General features: G+C 37.5%; 1 long non-coding RNA gene across 1 annotated transcript in view; it reads right to left on the reverse strand.

Moving 5' to 3' along the window:
• Positions 1–11085: 11085 nt before the first annotated feature.
• LOC121372882 overlaps positions 11086–22848 on the reverse strand; it is a 35021-nt gene continuing 23258 nt past the window's right edge. The window contains exon 2 of the long non-coding RNA XR_005958015.1: positions 11086–11382. This is a non-coding gene — a long non-coding RNA (uncharacterized LOC121372882). The remainder of the gene's footprint in view (positions 11383–22848) is intronic.

Consider the following 22848-nt stretch of genomic DNA (forward strand, 5'->3'; position numbering starts at 1 on the left):
CAAAAAATAACCAGAGTTTTAACAAACTCACAATCTTGCCTCACACAATTTAAAAAAGCAAAATAAAAAACCTAGTTTTACAAACGAATGTTGTCACTTTTAACTGTTGTAGTTGGCTGCCTCCGCACACGTCTGTCCATGTTTGTAATAAGAACAGTTTATCCTGTCATCACTGTATGTATTGTCAAGATGTGATCACTAGATACATGCTTTATATTCCAGGTCACTAACCACAAATATAGCTTAATGCAACTGCTTTTACAATACTTATGATTAACAAATTGTTCAAACTTACCGATTCTTTCATTCCTAGTTGACTGTTTTCATTTTTAAAAGCCGTTTTGAAGCTAATTTTTATTTTATAAACATGAAATAAATTGTTTTTATTTGAGATTTAGTTTGTTTTGGTGTATAGATATCGTAGGTGCGAAGGCTTTCAATATGCGTGGACATACTACGCTAGAAAATGGTAAAGCTTTCAAATGAAACGATTCATTTGATTACTGCTCGCGTCATTTAAACGAAGTATGGTTAACACCGATGGTGGAAAATTTTATGTCTTGTGCGTCATCAGAAATTGTCCGGACCTAGTCGATCAATTAGATATTTTCTGCTGAACCAGCATTATAAATAGAAGATCGAAATGAATAAGCCGCTTGTGTCATCAAGAATTTGGTTTTCGATTCAACAAGAGGAGTCCTAAATTGGAACTAGAAAAGAGTAAGAATACTCGCGTGTTAGGTTATCGAACCAGCGTTATAAAGGATGAATCCTGTATCGGGCCTTGTGGCGTAATGGCTGTACGTAAGATTGGTAGGTACTGGGTTCCCATCTCGGTATCGACTCCCACCGAGAGTGAGTAGTAGCAGCTCGGTGTAGTGGTGTAATGCCACTATACGGATTTCTGTCTCACAAACTACTAACAACTAACCACTACCCACTAACCGCTAACAACTAAGCGCTAACACCTAACCACATTATCACTAACAACTGCCCTGGACAGACAGCGCAAACAGTCGAGGACAGAATATACACATGTGGTTATTTGAAAAAACTCATTAAAGCGTACAAACCTGACTCATATATAATAGAGGCGGGACGTATCCCAGTGATAAAGCGTTCGCTTGATGCGCGGTCGATCTAGGATCGATCCCCGTCGGTGGGCCAATTGGGCTATTTATCGTTCCAGCCAGTGCTCCACAACTGGTGTCACAAAGGCCGTGGTATGTATTGTCCTGGCTGTGGGATAATGCATATGGTGTCCTCCCATTTGTTACACGTCCCATTTCTGACTCACCTTATAACAACATAGGTTATGGTTGAGTGAACTGCAACAATGTACTCCTCTTCTATTAACAAGTAAGACACAAGAACAGAACATATATTCACATTTATTTATTACAAATTATCTATTTACTATGTGATGATAGAGAATCTATGCCTGTAACTGATGTACTGTAAACTAGAATAATATTGCTCACGGCTTCAGTTGTTAATGATTAAGACCGTTTTAGAAGTAAAGCCGTTTATGAAGTAAAATAATACGCTTGGATTTTTTAGTTTAAACACGCGTTATTTTTCCAGTTTACAGTATGCATATCAGTTTACAAATGCATACATGTATTATGTACCAATGTGATTAGTTTGATGGAATAAAGCTGAATTGAATTGAACAGTTGAATTGGACTAGCCTGTTCTACTAAGGTTATAGGGGTTTGCTTGATTAGTCCCTAAGCTGACTGTGTAAGAACTGGGAATATGCAGGTGTGTCACAGATGGGATGTGTAACAAACGGGAGACAACCATGCACATAACTTGCTTCTAATCGAAAAAAGAGTAGCCCATGAAGTGACGAACACGAGTTTCATCTCTAATTACCTCTGTGGTCCTTAAACATATGTCTCTGACACTTTGCACGTTATTTACGTACACTTAGGCCGTCTAACGACAGCATACGAGGAATTAGTGTACGATGATGGTTTCAGTGACAGGATGACAACAGGAGTTCTTCGTAGAGTATATACAAACATAATTCAAAATAACTAGACACATAGTTTAAAATGAACACACATTTTGACAAGGTGATCAAATATAGCAATAAGACTTTACAAGTCAGTAAGTTTTTTAAAAATATCTATAGTCCGTCCCATCATTCTATAAAACTGTTTTAATTTGTTTTGGTTTTTGTAAATAATTTCAGTATGTCTTGACGTAACAAGAAAAGTAAAGGTGCTTTGGAAATAACACAAAAATACTATTTGTGTGTGCAATTTACAAATCATTTGGCTCTGAAATGAATAACTTGTAGTAAATTCCATAGTATGAAAAAGGGCGTTTCCCGTAGGACTGACTATAGTGATATGTTCGACGCCATATAACCGTAGCTTAAATTTATTGAGTGCGTTGTTTAAAAAACAATCTTTATTACTTTATTTTCCGATAGTTGTTTATCCCATGTTAATTTCATGGGCAAAAATGTGCTGGAACTTTGCATCTCCTACTACTGCCGATGCTTGGCAGCCTGACTTTAGTCCGTCTGTGACTGTATTCCCATTGTGTCAACCTGTGCCATTCTGCGTCTGGCGTCAACGGGTTGCTGACTGTAGGAAAACCTGTGTCATACTGTGTCTGGCGTCAATGGGTTGCTGACTGTAGGGAAACCAAATTTTGTTTCAACACTCCAGTCCGTTCCTCAGTCCTGACGCTAAACTGGGTTAAACACACAAAGCCAGCTTCTGTAGATCATATAGCTTGTTCCCATTACAATGCATTAAATAACATCTAAGAACGGCATTGCCTGTAAGACGTATAATTACTTACTGACATTTCAGCTGGAAGGCCGCCGTTTTCCAACACAAAGGCAAATTACCTAACGTCTTCAAATTAACTTTCTAAAAATGGACCTACAGGATGCCGCGGATGATGGCAGAACTCTGTGATCCTTACGGAATGTGATTAAAGGAAAACAAATTGGCACACCGTCTGTAAATGGCTTTTATTTATGCAGGCCAGTCGGAGAGGGATGTACGATGTCACCAGCTTAATTAATGCCCATGGGAGAAATCATTTTCAGAGGCAAATTAATAGGTCCAATTTTAGAAGTTGTTTTGTTTTGTTTTAACTGCCATTCCCCATGACTACATCCTTACGCCCCCTGTCAAGCTTTATTCAAGTTGTCGTTCATTAGGCAACAATGTATTTGCTGAATTAAAACAAAACAATCAAATATATGAGTCATTCTGCAGTAGCAGGGCAAATTGGCGTCTCCTAACTTTAGTACTGAATAACTCGGTAAAAGAAAAATGTTCAAGTAATATTTTTGTTTGTGTCATCTTAGCAAACAATTCGTGTTAATAACTACACTATTTTTAGATTGTAAATTATATGTCTGGCATTTTCTTGTAATATTTCCTTAAGAAGATAGTCAAAAACCGGCTATCCCCATTGCCTGCTTTCTAATTTACAAGGTCCCCTTGAAACATAATATCCTTCAATGTCCAAAAATGTGTTAGCTACTAAATAAGTTTAATAATCAACGTTTTCAGTTTAAAAACTCCATGCCCCTACATTCCTTGTCATCTACGTCATAACCACTTCAAGGTGCTAGAAAAACTGAATTTCCACAAAACTACTATTTCCATGTGGTATTTCAAGTTTACGATCGTGATGTTTCTTAATATGTACGACAGCCATATTGTTTTTGTGAAATGATAGCCGACATTGTTAATTTGTGAACACGATATAGGTGCGTACATTTATTACATGTCATCTACAAACGTCCTACTTCTCGTGAACCAGAAGTCAGACACACACTATTGTTTGATATTTTGTTTTTTATTAACGAATGTATGGTGATGGATCAGAAACAACATAACTCGGCCATTATGAACACAGTTGCTTTCTAATTAATTGTTATGTCATCTACGTAAGGCCCCGTGTCCATAGACTGTCCCCTTGTGGTGTGTTCCCTTGTTCGTTTTCGCTTGTGACCTTGTGACGCGCCACATAGACAGTGAACCTTTGTTTTGCTTAGTGGCCGTTCCCATAGGTTGAACCCGGGGAACATGTGGCCTTGTGCACGTCACGTGCGACCTACTGACCGGGAACACAGGGAATGAAAATGCCCATTCTTTGCCATACGCCACAAGAGCGTACAAACCATTTTGGTGTTAATAGTCATGTGAAGCTATTCTCACTATGAGTGAAGCTGAATTTATTGAGGAGGAGAGAGGACATGAACTGCTGTGGGACCTTAACAATAAGGATTACCATGACAAACACCAGGAGTTCGGTTCATCCGTTAGTTGTAAACAACATAATTTTTGCATTAAAAGCTTTTGTGATTTCTTTGATTTCCATTCTGTTCAACGTTTTTTTGTTGTTGTTTTTTTATATATAAGATAATGACGTGGTGATAAGTAGAATAAATCAGTAGTGCACACGCCACGGAGAACATGCTATGGATACTAAGGATACAAGGCCAGGTCACAACTCCACAAGGTCACAAGTTCACAAGGGGAAAGACTATGGATACGGGGCCTTACGGTCATCTACGTCACTGTTGTATCGTGACGGAGATGACACTATGTGTGATAGATGAAGGAAAATTATTGTACGTCACATAATAAAGGTTCAAGTTTAGGTCCTGATATTAAAATTGAAGCAGGTAAGCATGTCGAACACTCTCCCGCGGTCATTTAAGAGAGAGAGAGAGAGAGAGAGAGAGAGAGAGAGAGAGAGAGAGAGAGAGAGAGAGAGAGAGAGAGAGAGAGAGAGAGGATGTACCTAGTTGTATATCTCACAGTAACATTTTTGCTTAGATTTTCTTGCTATTTAATGAAAGGTAGTAAAATATTTTTGCTTAAACTAATAGTATTAGTTAGAAATACTGTCATTAAAATGCAAATTCAATACAAATTTAAATTAAATGAATACTTTATGCAAATATAATTTGTGTTACGTAAGTGAAATATTGTTTACCTAGGAAAAAATCATTTTTATTACCTACGAGGTACAGCATAACGAGGGTCATATTTATCGTACGATTTCCCTCGTATGTCATAACTAAATCGTATGTCCTGACATTGTCGTTTAACGATTGGCTGTTGTAAGAGTACATTTCTTTCTGATTGGCTGACACGACATTCCACAGATACTACTTTCTTCATTAATACATTTTTATTTCAAGTGTAAGCTGATCACATGCCGTAATGACAAATACGTCTTTTAATTAATTTAATAAAACATTAATTGATTATTTATGATAACTTGTATTATATTACGATGCAGTTGTGACACATCAAACACTTAATTATGAATATAACGTTCACAACTGTTAGAAATCTATACAAGTTCGACGAATCATTTTTCGCACCCTTGTTTTGGCTTCGTACATAATAAATGTAGCATATCTTACCGTAATTTCACTTGAAAGCCATATTTAGTAAAAGGTACAATGTTTTAATCACAAGATTTTCTTCAAACACATTCAGGTGCGTTAATAATGTTCAATTTTTTTTTTCTCCAGCATTCTTAAAACGGAAAACGTCATATACCCAATTTATAGTTATTGTAAGGAGATGCAAAGTGACGTCATTGGAATACTGACGTCATTCAAATTAAAAACTAATTATTTCAATTACTGTGTATTTGTTTGCTTTTTACTATATTTAGTATACACATGCTTTACAATGTACAGCTGTTGGTACACGTGTACTCTTTACTTATGGGTGTATAAATATCACGTAACTTCAGAACAGGTTGTGATTTGGTTTTCAAGACATCAATGAACAAACATTACTCCGCCGTTAAGGAAACGTTAGTTTGTAAACAATGACTGGAATGTTCATTTAGCAAGACAGTTTTACGGTAATAAACAGAATATTACATTCGTGTTCATGACAGACGATGTTTAAGACACTCGTGCCTAAATGATCGCATTTCCCTCGCTCTCGGTCGGGAAATATGGTAATTTAGGCACTCGTGTCGTAAACATCGTCTGTCATGGACACTCATATAATAGCCTCTATGAATCGACTTTTGACTTTCTAAAGATTTTGCTTAGTATTAAAGGTGCAATGTCAAAGTTGTAATAATGACGGTTCCCGCCGTATATATGTATAATGTTTTGCTTTGAAACCTAAAGTTTATACCTTCAGCTGTATGCCTTTAAAAACCAAATAATTCCATTTACAAGTAAAAAAAAGAAAAGAAAGTAGTTTAGGGAGGAATCTTGTGTGGCATACGCATTAACTAGCGATATCACTGTTTTATGCTTACACATTCGACACGATTTATTTTCCATAATTCTTTGCAGACACAGAAACAAAGATGGTGTCCATGTTATATTTACCTACAAATTATTCGGGGAAACCCCTCTTGTTGTCCAGTACAAGAATTTTTAATTGGGTTAATTATGGAAAGATTATGCGTGGGATCGATTCATTTGTAGTTATTTATTACAAACAAATGTGAAAATAAAATATTGTAGTTTCAACTTTGACACGGGACCTTTAAGAATGAGATTCGAGTTTCTTCTCTTTTCAAGACTTCACTTATCTAATGTTATGTATATTGTCATTACTGGTTGGGGGAAATCTAACATTTTGGTTTGACGTCGATGAATGTGACGTCACGCTTTTTCTGTTTCTGTTATGAATGTGACGTCAAGGAAAAAACGTACTTTTGCCTTTGTTTTGGGTGCATTACAGTTGGAAACGTAATTACGTACTTCTGTTTTTGTTTTAGGTGAATGACATTTGTGCAATTATTTAGTCTGTGGTTAACTGAACTCCCAACACTGATTAAATGCAATTTGCTTGCCTTAAATCCAAACCCACTAAACCCATAAAATGTGAGGTTTATGAATTATGGTACAATACGTATTTTAAAGATGAATAACTATTTATTAAACAATGCTATAATAAAGGTATTGTATATATTCGGGACATTTCAACCAGAAACTGGATATATCATTTCATACATCGACCTAAAGCAAAATCACAATATCAGTTGGACGTTTCAGACAATAAAACAATATACCTGACACTTCCACATAATTGATTGAGAAAATAACAGAAAAACTAGTCATAGCTAGAACAAATAATGGTTTTTAGTCTGTGCTGTCTTTTTTTTTCTTTTTTCTTTTTTTTTTTTTTGGGGGGGGGGGGGGTTGATTGTGTTTTTATTTTGTTGATGTTTTAATTTAAGTGGATCAAGAATATATTTTTAAGGTTTTTCACAACGACCACGATGATCGTCGTCGTCGTCATCATTATCATCAACAACATTATTATCATCATCAACAACATCATCTTCATCTTCATCATTATCTTCTCGATCTTCCCCTGGTAAGGAAACACGTAATTGGAGTAGCAGGATATGATTATTGGCTTTCCAGAGCGTCATTTCCAAATTACTGGCGTCTTACTTTTCCTTGGCGTAATGGAGAATGTTACATTTTCCTCTACGCAAATCACATGGTTGCTTATGTTTCGCAGACAATTTGATAAGCGTTGGTCAATTTTTCTAGCATGCCGAATAGAGTTTCGATCTTAAATGTGCATGTTCTGAAGTGTGTGTTTCAACTTAGGGTGGGGTGGGTGCGGAACCCAATGATAAAACGCATGCTTGATGCGCAATCGATCTATTTATCGTCCCAGTCAGTGCACCACGACCGGTATATCAAATGCCGTGGTATGTGCTATCCTGTCTATAGGATGGTGCCTATACATACCCGTTGCTACTAAATGGAAAAATGCAACAGGTTTCCTCTCTAAGACTTTATGTCAAAATTACCAAATATCTAACATCCAATAAATACGTGAATGAACCCTAGTGGTGTCGTTAAACAAAACAAACTTTGTTTCAACTGAGTATTATGTTACTTGCTTGGGAATATTTCAGCACATTTTAAACAGCGACTGTTTGGTGCTATTATGGTTATATGGGGGGGGGGGGGGGGTCAACTCTTTTGTTAAATGGTTATTTTGTTGTGACCGGCCTCGGTGGCGTCGTGGTTAGGCCATCGGTCTACAGGCTGGTAGGTACTGGGTTCGGATCCCAGTCGAGGCATGGGATTTTTAATCCAGATACCGACTCCAAACCCTGAGTGTGTGCTCCGCAAGGCTCAATGGGTAGGTGTAAACCACTTGCACCGACCAGTGATCCATAACTGGTACTTTCTTGGTGCAATAGAATGAAAAAAGAACAGTTTCCATTGCTTGTAGACATCGTCACTAATATTAGAGTCTGTTTTTTATCAATCGATGCATTTTAAATGTTTCAAAATAATTTATTAAACACACTTTGAAATTACATTTTGTTTTTGTTTTTGTTGTTTGCATTTAGTTACAATTACGAGTTACATATAAGCTCGTGGGTGTAGACTTCTATGTTAAACGGATACTCTATTAACATCAGTTGATGTATTCATACGCTCGTAAAATGAGGTCATGGTGTTGCAAATGTTTACATTTTCAGAAGATACAACAAATTGGTAATTGTTGGTTGTGATAAGTAGGATACTGGCTCGTTAGATACGTTTTTGAGCACCTCGTTGTAAGATACATGGTATCAAACGGCCACTCATTCAGTATCCCCTATATATTAACCAACAATAATAGCCGTGACACGATTTATCTCGTTCAGAATTTTCATATGTGCTATATTCAATAGTTTATTCCAAGTTTAATGTGTACAATATGATGCGGAGTTCGTTCCTCCGTCGGCAAACAATTACAGACATATCTTCTCGGGTAATAGTTCATCGAATAATAATTATCACACGATAACATTACAATTAGCCTACTGTCCAACGTTACGAAGTTTCCTTTCGAATCATGACGAACCCGCATCGTGTGTAAAGTGATCCACGTGTTATTTGTACAACATAAATATAATTAAGTAAAACAATTACATAATTAACAACACTAACAACTTTTGTAACTGATAAGTATCCCATTTTAATATACATACATATACATATGCATATATTATCTTATAACCTACCCATGGTATTCATGCCAAAAGCAATCTTTCTCCGATTTTTTTCACAACTTCAACTCGGTGTTCTAATGTTAACATTACACGATTTTGGGAGGAATTTTGGATACAAACACTCTCGGTAATAAACTGTATTGAACTAGCATATGGACATGTGTATGTATGGAATTCTAGGTTATCGCTCAAGGGATTGCGATACTTACATATAGTTTTATTATATATAACTGTCAATCTAACCCATCAGTATTTGCTTTAGTTGCCTATTAACTTAGAACATGAGCCGTCAAAGCTTGCAGTTAACATATTATGATAGCAAAAAGGCAAATTAGCCCATGTGTTATGGCTGAACAAACATTGTGAAAAGTCTGTGTATAACAATCATGTCTGACAATGTCAGCAATCACTATCTTTCAGCACACTGAACTCAGATGCAAATACGATGGATAAAGCACTGGAGCGTATTCCTTGAACACAAGTAAAACACACTGACTACTCTCAGTGTGAGGAACAGGAAAATATATACATATATCTGTAGCCATTGTCATATGGCAAGTTCAATTGTCCATTTTGGAAAAAAAACCACATTAGTGGTCAGTGTATTTTGTGGTCGATATAGCAGGTCCAACCAATCATTTTGACCAAAAATAGTGGCCGCTGGCCGCATTGGACAGATGGTCGTTATATACAGGTACAATAAATAAATAACGCATTGGGTGGGATTTGTGGTGGCCGTTACATATAGGGTGGCCGTTACATACAGGGTGGCCGTTAGACCAGTCTCGACTGTATATATATATATATGACTGTGTGAACTTCGCTCTGGACCCCCTCTAGTGATGTGGCTCATTTGCATATGGCAGATACGCCCTTTTCATGGACTGTTGCTCGTTTCCATACCTTCGGACATTTCTCTTTCCATGTTATAACGTTTCATACACGGCAGTAAAAACTTATCATCAATTATCTTTGTCGTTTGTGTGGCACAATAACGTTTGCCCTTTAGTATATATACACACACACACACACACACACACACACACACACACACATACACACACGAAAAGAGAAATGTCCGAAGGTATGAAAACGAGCAATAGTCCATGAAAAGAGCGCACCTGCCATCTGCAAATGAACCACATCACTAGAGGGGGTCCAGAGCGAAGTTCACACAGTCAGTAGCGAGTGTGTCCACCTTGAGAATTGATACAGGCCTGACATCGTCATCCCATTGAGGCCACTAAACGCTGGAGAATGTTCCTGGGAATGTCATTCCAGATCTGAGGAAGGATCAGCCATGTGCCTTGGCGAGGGGTTGTCACGGATGGTCGCCCGCTACGGGGACGGCCCCTGACCTGGTTGTTTTGTTGATATCGTTGCCATAAGTGCCATAAGTGCCATATGGTGTTTCTGTGGATGTCGAATTGACGTGCGACGTCACGCTGCGAGGTCACAGATTCAAGCATCCCTATGACTCTCCATCTGTCATTTTCACTGAAGCGTGGCATGAGGAAATTGCATCAAACAGTTAAATAATGGTGTTTTTCTGACTTCTGGACTTCTGAAGGCTGCACAGAGTGGCAATGACTTGCGACTGAATGTCTGGCCTTTTATGGTGAACACTGGACAGGATTTCTCCCGAATAGTTCATGTTTCTTGCACAAAGCATGCAATCGCTGCAACAACTGCTTGGTTGCATTTCATCGAGCTGTTTCATGCACATTTTTCTGGTTTACATCCATAAATCCATTCACAAATTTATTACTCCAAACAATCCATCTCACAATAGCGTTTGCCTTTTAGTGTGTGTGTGTGTGTGTGTGTGTGTGTGTGTGTGTGTATATATATATATATATATATATATATATATATATATATATATATATATATATATATATATATATATATTACAATACAATACATTGTAATACACTAATCTACAATATTACAATACAATAAAATACGTTATAGTATATTCTAAGACATAATACATAGAAGACATTAGAAGCCATTAGAACTGAAGACGGATGGATGGATGGATGGATGGGTGGATGGATGGGTGATTGGAAGGAAGGAAATGTTTTATTTAACGACGCACTCAACACTTTATTTACGGTTATATTGGTGATAGGATACACGTATCAAGGAGAAAATGCACTTATTAATTAAGTAAGTACATCTAGACGTTCATCGAACTATTTTTTTCAGTTAAAAACATATGACTTATTATTATTAAAATTAATTATTAAAGTTATAATCTTCCATCGGACGGTTGCTATAGTAACAAGCGCTGCACACTGTCGTTGACCTATGACGCGAGTGACATCGTACCACTGTTTCCGAAGGTGGGCGGACAGGCGTGAGATCAAAAACCATCATGGACTGAATAAAAAAACAATAGGCAGTGAAAATCGATAGTGGGGACATATCCACGTACATCTATATGTAACGCAGTATTAGTAGCACAGAATACTACACATGTTTTCATTAGATATTTTTTTATGAATCGTACTAGTTTTCTCGGTATCTGACCAGGAAAGTCGGCGAGGTGGAATGATATGAGAAACTTTGGAAAATAGTTTTTTATTCTAATATCTCAAAGGATAGGCCTAATTAATTACCAAATCAAAACTAGCACTCGGTATGTTTACATATGACATGAAGACATGTGCAAGCATGGACCCGTGCGCGTAGGCACGCACACATATATAGCATGGTTTTATCCAGGCATTATGTGGGTCCGAACATAGGCCCCTTCCAAAAAGGAAATGGCACTGAAATTTACCAATTTCTATACTAAATATTCACAATATACATATTTAATTATATTTGTTCTAATAAATTACTTTAACAGTGGTGTACTACATCATTCAGTAGTCTGAAAACATGTCCTAAGTATGACTTAATAGCATTAGTTTAATGTTCCCAACTTCACCAGACATGGAACCCTGGCGAAATAGCTGTGGGTTTTCTCTCTCTCTCTCTCTCTCTCTCTCTCTCTCTCTCTCTCTCTCTCTCTCTCTCTCTCTCTCTCTCTCTCTCTCTCTCTCTCTCTCTCTCTCTCTGTGTGTGTGTTCGAATGGCCCTCCTGCGAATGTTATAATTTATTTATTATCCACAAACTATGATTTTGAATAGACATTAAATATGATTGTAATCGCTTCACAATCGACCTTAAGAACATCCAGCGATTTCAAATACAGTGATATGGATTGATGTTAATTTCCGAAACCGCGACTGTCGCAAGCTTGAAGCTGTTATAGCTATTCTTGACGTCAGTAGTGTGCAATAACAGTTTTCAAGGTATTGCTATGAACCAGGCAATAAAGATTACGTGGGGGGAAAATATATTACATATAATATACATACGCCTACACAAACATATTTTAATTACCACAGTACGCGAAGTGACCCCCATTAGTTGATTGGTTGATTAGTTGATCTTATCTATGTACCAAGATAAGAACATGCTCTAAGTCACTCTCATTAAGCTGATCTCTAGAACATGACGACTGGTGAATCACTGACTTGATCATCACACAGTGTACCAGCTGCACAACTCCACACCAGATCATCACACAGTGTAGCAGCTGCACAACTCCACAGCAGATCATCACACAGTGTAGCAGCTGCACAACTCCATACCAGATCATCACACAGTGTGCCAGCTGCACAACTCCACACCAGATCATCACACAGTGTACCAGCTGCACAACTCCACACCAGATCACCACACAGTGTACCAGCTGCACAACTCCACACCAGATCACCACACAGTGTAGCAGCTGCACAACTCCACAGCAGATCATCACACAGTGTACCAGCTGCACAACTCCACGTCAGATCATCACACAGTGTACCAGCTGCACAACTCCACACCAGATCAGCACACAGTGTACCAGCTGCACAACTCCACACCAGATCAGCACACAGTGTACCAGCTGCATAACTCCACACCAGATCATCGCAGTGTACCAGCTGCACAACTCCACACCAGATCACCTCGTTTTTCATACGTTTTGTCAAGCCATGCAGACAAATATGCCTGTTTCTGGTTTCTGTCAGTTTCCCACAACTGATGTAACAAAGGTCGTAGTATGTACTTTGTAATAACATATCCGCTGGATGATGCAAATCAATCGCCCCTTGCAGCTTATCGACGACTCACTATTGGTGTGACCCTTGATCATATTCCAACGCCAATGCAACCGTAAATAAAACAGTATAGAGTTGCTTGTTATTAAAAAAAAATGATACAAAGTACGAAGGGTGTATATCGCTGGATAGTTTCATACACAGAAAGTACGAAGGATGTATAGCTTTTGGTAGTTTCATACAGACAGAGTATGAAGGGTGTATCGCTCTGGATATTTTCAAACAAAGTACAAAGGGTGTATAGCTCTGGGTGATTTCGTACAAAGTACAAAGGGTGTATAGCTCTGGGTGATTTCGTACAAAGTACGAAGGGTGTATATATCTGGGTGATTTCGTACAAAGTACAAAGGGTGTATAGCTCTGGGTGATTTCGTACAAAGTACAAAGGGTGTATAGCTCTGGGTGATTTCGTACAAAGTACGAAGGGTGTATATATCTGGGTGATTTCGTACAAAGTACGAAGGGTATATAGCTCTGGGTGATTTCGTACAAAGTACTAAGGGTATATAGCTCTGGGTGATTTCGTACAAAGTACGAAGGGTATATAGCTCTGGGTGATTTCGTACAAAGTACGAAGGGTGTGTAGCTCTGGATAGTTTTAAACAAAGTACAAAGGGTGTATAGCTCTGGATAGTTTTAAACAAAGTACAAAGGGTGTGTAGCTCTGGGTAGTTTCATACGGACACAGTACGAAAATGTCTAAGTCTCCATAGTTACATACAATGTACGAAATGTGTATAACTCTGGATAGTTTCATACGGAAAACGTACGAATGGTGTATCGCTCTAGATAGTTTTAGACAAAGTACGAAGGGTGTATCGCTCTGGACTGTTTTATACAAAGTACGAAGGGTGTATCGTTCTGGACTGTTTTATACAAAGTACGAAGAGTGTATCGCTATGGACTGTTTTATACAAAGTACGAAGAGTGTATCGCTCTGGACTGTTTTATACAAAGTACGAAGAGTGTATTGCTCTGGACTGTTTTATACAAAGTACGAAGGGTGTATTGTGTATCGCTCTGGATTGTTTTATACAAAGTACGAAGGGTGTATCGCTCTGGATTGTTTTATACAAAGTACGAAGGGTGTATCGCTCTGGATTGTTTTATACAAAGTACGAAGGGCGTATCGCTGTGGGTAGTGTTATACAAAGTACGAAGGGTGTATCGCTGTGGGTAGTGTCATACAAAGTACGAAGGGTGTATCGCTGTGGGTAGTATCATACAAAGTACGAAGAGTGTATCACTGTGGGTAGTTTCATGCAGGCAAAGTACGAAAGGTGTATATCTCTGAGAGAGTTTCATATGGACAAAGTACGAAGTGAGTATCACTGGATTGTTTAGTACAAAGTATGAACAGTGTATCGCTCTGGTAGTTTCATACAACGTACGAAGGGTGTATCGCTCTGGGTAGTTTTATACAAAGTATGAACGATGTATCGCTCTGGTAGTTCCATACAACATACGAAGGATGTATCGCTCTGGTTAGTTTTATACAAAGAATGAACGGTGTATCGCTCTGGTAGTTTCATACAACGTACGAAGGGTGTATCGCTCTGGGTAGTTTTATAAAAAGTACGAAGTGTGTATCGCTGTGGGTAGTTTTATACAAAGTATGAACGGTGTATCGATTTGGATAGTGACATACAAAGTATGTTACGTCTCACACTTTGATATTTACCAACATATTTTAACCATATGGGTAATACATATAGGATTCGTCATATAGGAGTCTATCTTAATCGGTATTTTTCGAGGCTCTACCGAGACAACTAGACGAGGTTGATATTTTACATATTAAAAAACACGAGTAGCGAATTCTGTTTATCCTATAACACTTCTAAAATAACATTTTATTTCGATTTTTAGTAAATCAGTTCTAAAGTCGCTTCCATTAGTAATATGACGTCATCACGATTAGCACAAATTAGCTTGATGTCACGCATGTTAACTAAATCTTATGAAAACGTTACGCTCACGTATACATGTCTTTCTGGCTTGTAAACAAATGACCCTTTCACAGCAACAGATTATTACCTAAAAACCTTGCAAATATGCATATACTTTTAAATTATTATTATTAACCGGCGTGACATGGATACCATGGGCAAGTTATGGGATAACTAGCGTTACGCACTATGTGAACTGAAGGAACTCGGTAAATGCACGGTTCATTCCTGATACAACTGGCGGGGCGGGATTTAGCTCAGTCGGATGAGTGCTCGCCTGAGGTGCTTGCGTCGGTGGATCCATTCAACTGATTGGGGGTTTTCTCGTTCCAGCCAGTGCACCACAACTGGTCAAATGCGGTGGTATGTCTGTCTGTGGGAAAGTGCATAAAAAATATCTTGTTACTAATAGAAAAATATAGGGGTTTGCTCTCTAAGACTGTCAGAGTTAACAAATGTTTGACATCCAATAGCCGATGCTTGATTAATCAATGTGCTCTGGTGGTGTCGTTAAACAAAACAACCTTCTTGAAACAACTGGCGTGCTTTACGTAGCTGCTTGCACGCCCTGGCAATAAAGGTTTGAATAGTGCCAATCGTTAGTATTAGTCGAGCCGTGTGAATAGATCTTTAGTAGAGGGAAACACTTCTCGTCTAAACCTTACAATACACTGGAAACCGATCTGCGTCTTCTCGCCCCTCTTGTCTTTCCTCAGTTGATTTTTATGCCAAAATCGAAGCACGTGAAATTTCATTTCAAACATTTGTAAAATGTCAGATTTGCGTCACAATATGTCGGTTTCCCTGACGACGCTTCCCGAATCATTGTTCATTGTTCCGAATGTGCCATGTGTGACAATAATGATCATCCGTCTGTGGTCAGCGGGAGATGTTTTTATTGATATTCGGTAATCATGTTTTATCACGTTCTTGATGTTATAATGAAAGCAAGAAGCGCTTCATGAATACGCTTCAGATATTCGATACTCATGTTTTATCACGTTCTTGGTGCTGTAATAAACGCACGATGCGCTTCATGGATATGTTTCAGATATTCGGTTATCATGTTTTAGCAGGTTCTTGGTGCTACAAAAAATGCACGAAGCGCTTCATAGATATGTTTCAGATATTCGGTTATCATGTTTTATCAGGTCCTTGGTGCTATAATATTGCACAAAGCGCTTCATGGATATGTTTCAGATATTCGGTTATCCTGTTTTATCAGGTTCTTGATGCTATAATAAACGCACGAAACGCTTAATAGATATGTTTCGGATATTCGGTAAAGCTGTGCATGTACATAACACCATCAAACCTGCGTTTAAGTTTCCAACGTACAAACAAATAACTCCTATTGCCGATTTGACCTCGAATTTGACACAGAACGTTCTTCTTTGGTACAATACACCGTAATTAAATGAGCGCTTTGTATGGGTAAGAACGTTTCATACGATAAATTAATGGAAAATGCTATAGCACAAATTAGATTCGGTGACAGCTTTTAACGATAATTAAAACTGTTCCCCACCGCAGGGTAATTGCTTAAAATATCCGCTTCAGGTGTTCACACATTGATGAAATATAGTCTAAAGAACAGAAACCGGACAATTCCCACCAAACAAACTAAACGAGCCGTCAAAATGCAGAGGCTATAGCTAAGACCTGTTGAAAATGACGTCATTTGGCAGTCACCTGATTCCAGTAATAGTGAATGCAACTTTCCATTCCAACGCGAAACAATACTACAGACATACTTAACGATATATAAAACAAATTCAGACATGACTTTTTAAATTATTTATATAAATATAATAACAAGAATAAAAATAAACGATGTGCACACTTTTTATAACCATTACGCAGTCACACAGTGTGCACATATTGTTTTCAGTTCATACTTGCATGAACCAAAATATAATTCGGTTAATTCTTAAATAATTAAATTTTCTTTGCGTCTATACACTTTACGGCAATCTGATTGGTCCAGAGGTGCTTACTTTTCTCGTTCATATCTCGATGAACTCAACAAAAATTAAGCCACGCCTACTACCCCCCCCCCCCCTCCCCCCACCTCCCTACGCGGATTCATACAGTGTGCACATCGTTTTTTCGGTTCATACTTGCATGAATCAAAAAATTATTGCGGTCAATTCTTAAATGATCTTTTAAAATGGGTCTATCAAAGACGTGGACAGAAAATGCATGTGATTTATGCTTCGGTGGTTTATATTGTGCTTCAAATACTCGAGCATGGCGGTTTTGTTTCACTTAAACCTTTTATCAGTATGGTTTCCAATAGTGAATTTACTCGTTGGAGTACAATGGACAAAACGGTTGGGGTAGTAGACCAAGATATATATATGACACTCCATAATTGACGTATGCATTCATAGTCAAATAAAAACATTTCAATAGCAATTTTACATTGAAATCTGTCCAGCGTTCAGATAGCAAAAAAGGTTAAGCATTAGTTTATTTTGATGTAAGGACATCCAAAATGACGTCATTCGAGTTTGACGTCATTTCCATTAAAAAAGACACCGCGCCACATATTCTTACTTCAATTGAATATCTAGTAATGGTGGAATGGAATTAAAGTTCCGTGTACAGTTTAAAAAAAACACATTGTATTAAGCTTCAGATTATATGATAAGGAGATTATTACCCTCATGTATTTGGGTATCATCATGAGGCTCGAATAATACCATTTTTATTCCTAATATATGATGCTGACGATACCGTAAAACACTATGTAATAACCTATGTAATATACATGCACCACTTATATTACACCCGAAAATTCATCATACTGCAAAGCAACAAAGCATGACGCATTTGATCATATATGTATACCGGTACATATATGTATACAGAAATTTTGAAATATTCACAACATGGTCACATGGTGACTTTAATGCTAGAATGGGAACTGCTTTTGAATGTGCGGCAAGTGATGACCTGAACTGCCCCACACACGCCATCTACTGTTTTCTCTTAAACAAAAACGAACTAGCAGAGATTAATAAAGAAATTTGGCCAGTAACTCTTATCTTTAGTTGTATCTTGTAAATTAACTCCACTCGATGGACGTATGGCTGGAGATCACTTCAGTTCAATTCGGTTTTTTGCCAAAGAAATTGCATGTATAAATATAATGTTGCATAATACAGACAAATCAGACAACATGGTATTACGTCTATACTAATTAGTAAAAGATGTAGCAACAATTGGAAAAGTGAAAGAACAATTTCAGGATGGACAGTATAGAATTAATTAGTAAGTTTTCTGCGTAATTTAGTTACATTTTGAGGTTGTAAAAGTGTTACCAGTTTAAATGCAGGAGATTTTTTGCAGTAATACTGCTTATGACATACAATGGGAAGAGTGTATGTAGTTACATTTTCATTTCCGATGAATTTTATTATGATCTTACTTACTTTAATGATAACCACTTATATGGTCATCTGATCATTGTCAACTGTCACTAAACGTTAATGGTATGTTAATATTAAAACATTCAAACAGAAAGTAATAGAAAGCATACATACACATTTAAGAAAACTAAAGGAAGTTTTTTTTTATAGATGTTTGAATGGGAGGTATCACACTCTCTGTGCACATACCTATCAGCTTCATCGTTTGTTGTATTTCTTTTATGAAGGAATGTCAATCAATACGATTTTGTTTGGTCTAATTACATCTAAATATATCAGGACTGTTGGACGTTTGTTGCATTCAGCGAAATGGCGTGGGCGTTTACTCGAGTCTCGAGAGACACGTGATCCAGTTCGTCATCATTTGATTGTCACACACCACGTGGGTTGTAATTGTTACAAAAACACAACAAATTCCCGGAGGCCACTTATTCGATTGGAAGATACATTTAGGATTCGCTGTTTTATCGTCTAATGTATTTATTGATTGGTTGCTGATGACAACATGGACACAATGGTGTTTCGTTGTTACGCCCACAACTGAGTTTCATCTTCAGATGATCAGTCTTATAATGGGGTCTGAAGGAATAGCCTGTCATGTCCAAACAGGGAGTCACTCTTGCAAAGGTTGTGTATGTCGAGGTCACAATAACACAATATAACAAAAACATACACATATGACAGGCCATTCAGAGTTGTTGGTAAATCATACATGCTTGACTATAAACAATCCATGCTTGCAGAGTTGCAAACTTTAATTATACAATGATTTAAAAATGTGACGTCACAGATTATTCCCTTGGATCCTTCAAATACTTTAGTTAGTCGCTTTACCTGGTGTATCAATTTAATTTTACTAGTACGGGCACGGTGGAGCGCAGGGGGGGGGAATCCCCCCCCCCCCCCAATTATTCTGAATAAAAAATATTATTGGTAGTAAATCTTAAAGCAGATATGAATTTTACTTGTAGAATGCAGGATATTGCATTTCAGGATATCTGGTTTTCACAAATGTGTGTGTGTGGGGGGGGGGCATACCCCCCGAACCCCGTAGAAATTTTGCTTTGCGCCGTCGATCTCGGGCATTTCTTCTCCTACTTCTTCTTTATTTACATTTGATTTATTTCAGTTCAGTTCAGTTCGGTTTGGTTCAGTTCAGGTCAATTCAAGTTTTATTTTATTTTATTTTATTATTATTGCTTTCTAAAACATTGGTTGGTAACTTACCTAACATAAAGTCTATATTTAAGCACTAAACTAATCGAATTATGGCGTACATGTTTAACCAGTGCCTATTAGGCGGCTGACAAACAATTAGAGAAGGACAAGGAAACAGGCCCGAATTTACGAAGCGATTTCTTTTTAAATCGAGATGTTTAAGCATTGTAAGAATATAAACGATATCTAGTTCAGATATCGGCTTTATCCTGCCAACATTAGAATAGGGAATGCCAAGAGACTTTGTCGTGCAGCATTCACCTAAGCATATCTGAACACCAAAGTAAAACAGTTGATCTTCATTTTTATAATATATGTTGATTGAAAACATATTTTATTGCATATAATATACACACAAGGATTGGGCACAAGTTATCCAACTTACGAGGCCCTCTCCTAAATACAAACATTAATTTGTAAAATAATGGCGACTGCAGTTTTCAGTAAATCAATCAATCAATCAATCAATCAATCATTCAATGAAAGTTTATGAAAAACGACTGAATAAATTGAAAGGACAAAAAAAGGAAAATATATTGAAATAATGGATGGCTTAACAGTGTTCATTATTAACATTTTATCTCAGCCTCACTGGTAAGTAATAACGATATAACTGTAAAAGTAACAAGTAAGTAAATGATTCCGCACCACGAGGTAATGTTTTAATATTAAATATGCTGTTATTATTGAAGTAATTTTTGTTTAAAATATCATCATCATCATCATCATCATCATCATCATCATTATCATGATTATGATGATGATGATGAAGATGATGATTATTGTTAATATTATTATTATTATTATTATTATTATTATTAATTCTGTTTTTAAAGTGTTTGCAATACGTGGGAGAAAGACATAATCGTGTTTGTATTACTGTGCTAATAGACAGAGACTGACGTAATTCTCTGTAGCGAGATAACCCCGACAGCTGTAAACTCAGATGGGAAATTTAATCACAGTTGTAGCCGGAGTATTACTTGACACACCGCTGTCATCTCGGATGAAATAGCGGATGTGTACCCTCGTAGTAATGATGCGAGGCGTGAGATCTCGAGGAGCGGCCGAAAGAAAGAAAGAAATGTTTTATTTAACGACGCACTCAATACATTTTATTTATGGTTATATGGCATCAGACATATAGTTACGGACCACACAGATATTGAGAGAGGAAACCCGCTAGTTCATGTGCTATTCTTTTCGATTAGCAGCAAGGGATCTTTTATATTCACCATTCCACAGACAGAATAGTAGATACCACGGCCTTTGTTACACCAGTTGTGGAGCACTGGCTACAACGAGAAATAGCCCAAATGGGTCCACTGACGGAGATCGATCCTAGACCATCAATCGAACGCTTTACCACTGGGCTAGGTGCCGCTCCGGGAGCGGTCGAAGTACGCTGTTACATAGAAAACAATCTGCTAGTCCAAATAAGACAAATAAACAACCACAAGTTGAGCCAGCAAACGTTTCCTGACTATTTGATTGGTTCTCGATGTAGCCATTTGGTTTACCGTGAAGCGCATAAACCAGTGTAGCGGACGTTTTTCTGCTCGGGCTGGCTGAACTCGACCCAGGTATTGTTCATGGTTTTGACGAGGAAATGATACTATTTAATTTAAAAGTCGTTACGCCTTCTCGCAATGTGCTTATATTACACATGTATCCTTGTATTACTGAAATGTCAAACAACAAATCATAGGTCACCGGACTAAACTTTGATCCACGGATCATAAAATGAATACGTGTATGACTGTAACGTTTACTTTGGATTATTCCCACATATCTGCCTGTCAAACATGACGAACTAGTGAAACAAATTACACTAAGATATGTGATATTTTATTGAATACGAAGACAAAAGGAGAGTCCCGTGATTGCCGTCTATTTTAGGACTAACATGGAAGTGCATCATACTATCTTTAAATCATACAATTGTTGATAAAATTTTATTTTTAATTTCACAGAACATTATCTGTTTTTGCCAAAACTGTTTTCTTTTCTTTTTTTCCATACGTCGGTTGACACAAACAAAAATTATATATGAGAAAACATGTTTTGAAAACTAAAAGCAGACTATGGCTATAACTTATATAGACGGACGCTATTTTGTTACGTCATTGTGTATGTTTCAGTGCTAAATCTATCCTTAGTGACGTCACGCCACTGTTGTTCAGCTAGTTAACGAGTCTACCGCTGCGAAATATAGTGGCGCTGCGTGAGATAGTATCATTCCTCTTAAGAGGCTAGATCGAAATTGCGAGTCCTTATTTCGAAATGTGTTCATTTATTTGTGCACGCACTTCGACTGAACGCGAAACAGCTGATACGTTTTAGTCATCAATGTGACGTCTCTACTTTAAACCTGTTACTCGAGGTGTTCCAACATAACGTAAGAACAACAACAACAACAACAGCAAACACCTTCTGTAGTCGAAAATGGATGTTGTTCAGAATAACGCTGTATAGGCAAACCATACCTTTTACTTTGCTCCTACTGACTATATAGACAAACTATTACATTTTCTCGCGATCCTACTGACTCTGCATAGGCAAACCATACCTTTTACTCTGCTCCTACTGACGGTATAGACACACCATTACTTTTTACCCTGCTTCTACTGACTCTGTATAGACAAACCATTACCTTTTATCCTGCTCCTACTGACTATATAGACAGGCCATTACATTTTACCCAGCTCCTACTGACTATATAGACAAACTATTACATTTTCTCCCGATCCTACTGACTCTCCTGCTCATACTGACTATATAGACAAATCATTAGGCCTACCTTTTACCCTTCTCCTACTCACTCTGTACAGACAACAAACCATTACATTTTACCCTGCTCCTACTGACTATATAGACAGACCATTACATTTTACCCTGCTCCTACTGACTATATAGACAGACCATTACATTTTACCCTGCTCCTACTGACTATATAGACAGACCATTACATTTTACCCAGCTCCTACTGACTATATAGACAGGCCATTACATTTTACCCAGCTCCTACTGACTATATAGACAAACTATTACATTTTCTCTCTGTATAGACAAACCGTTGCCATTTACCCTGT

The sequence above is a fragment of the Gigantopelta aegis genome, chromosome 5 (genome assembly GCF_016097555.1).
Source record: "Gigantopelta aegis isolate Gae_Host chromosome 5, Gae_host_genome, whole genome shotgun sequence".
NCBI classification, from domain to species: Eukaryota; Metazoa; Mollusca; class Gastropoda; order Neomphalida; family Peltospiridae; genus Gigantopelta; species Gigantopelta aegis.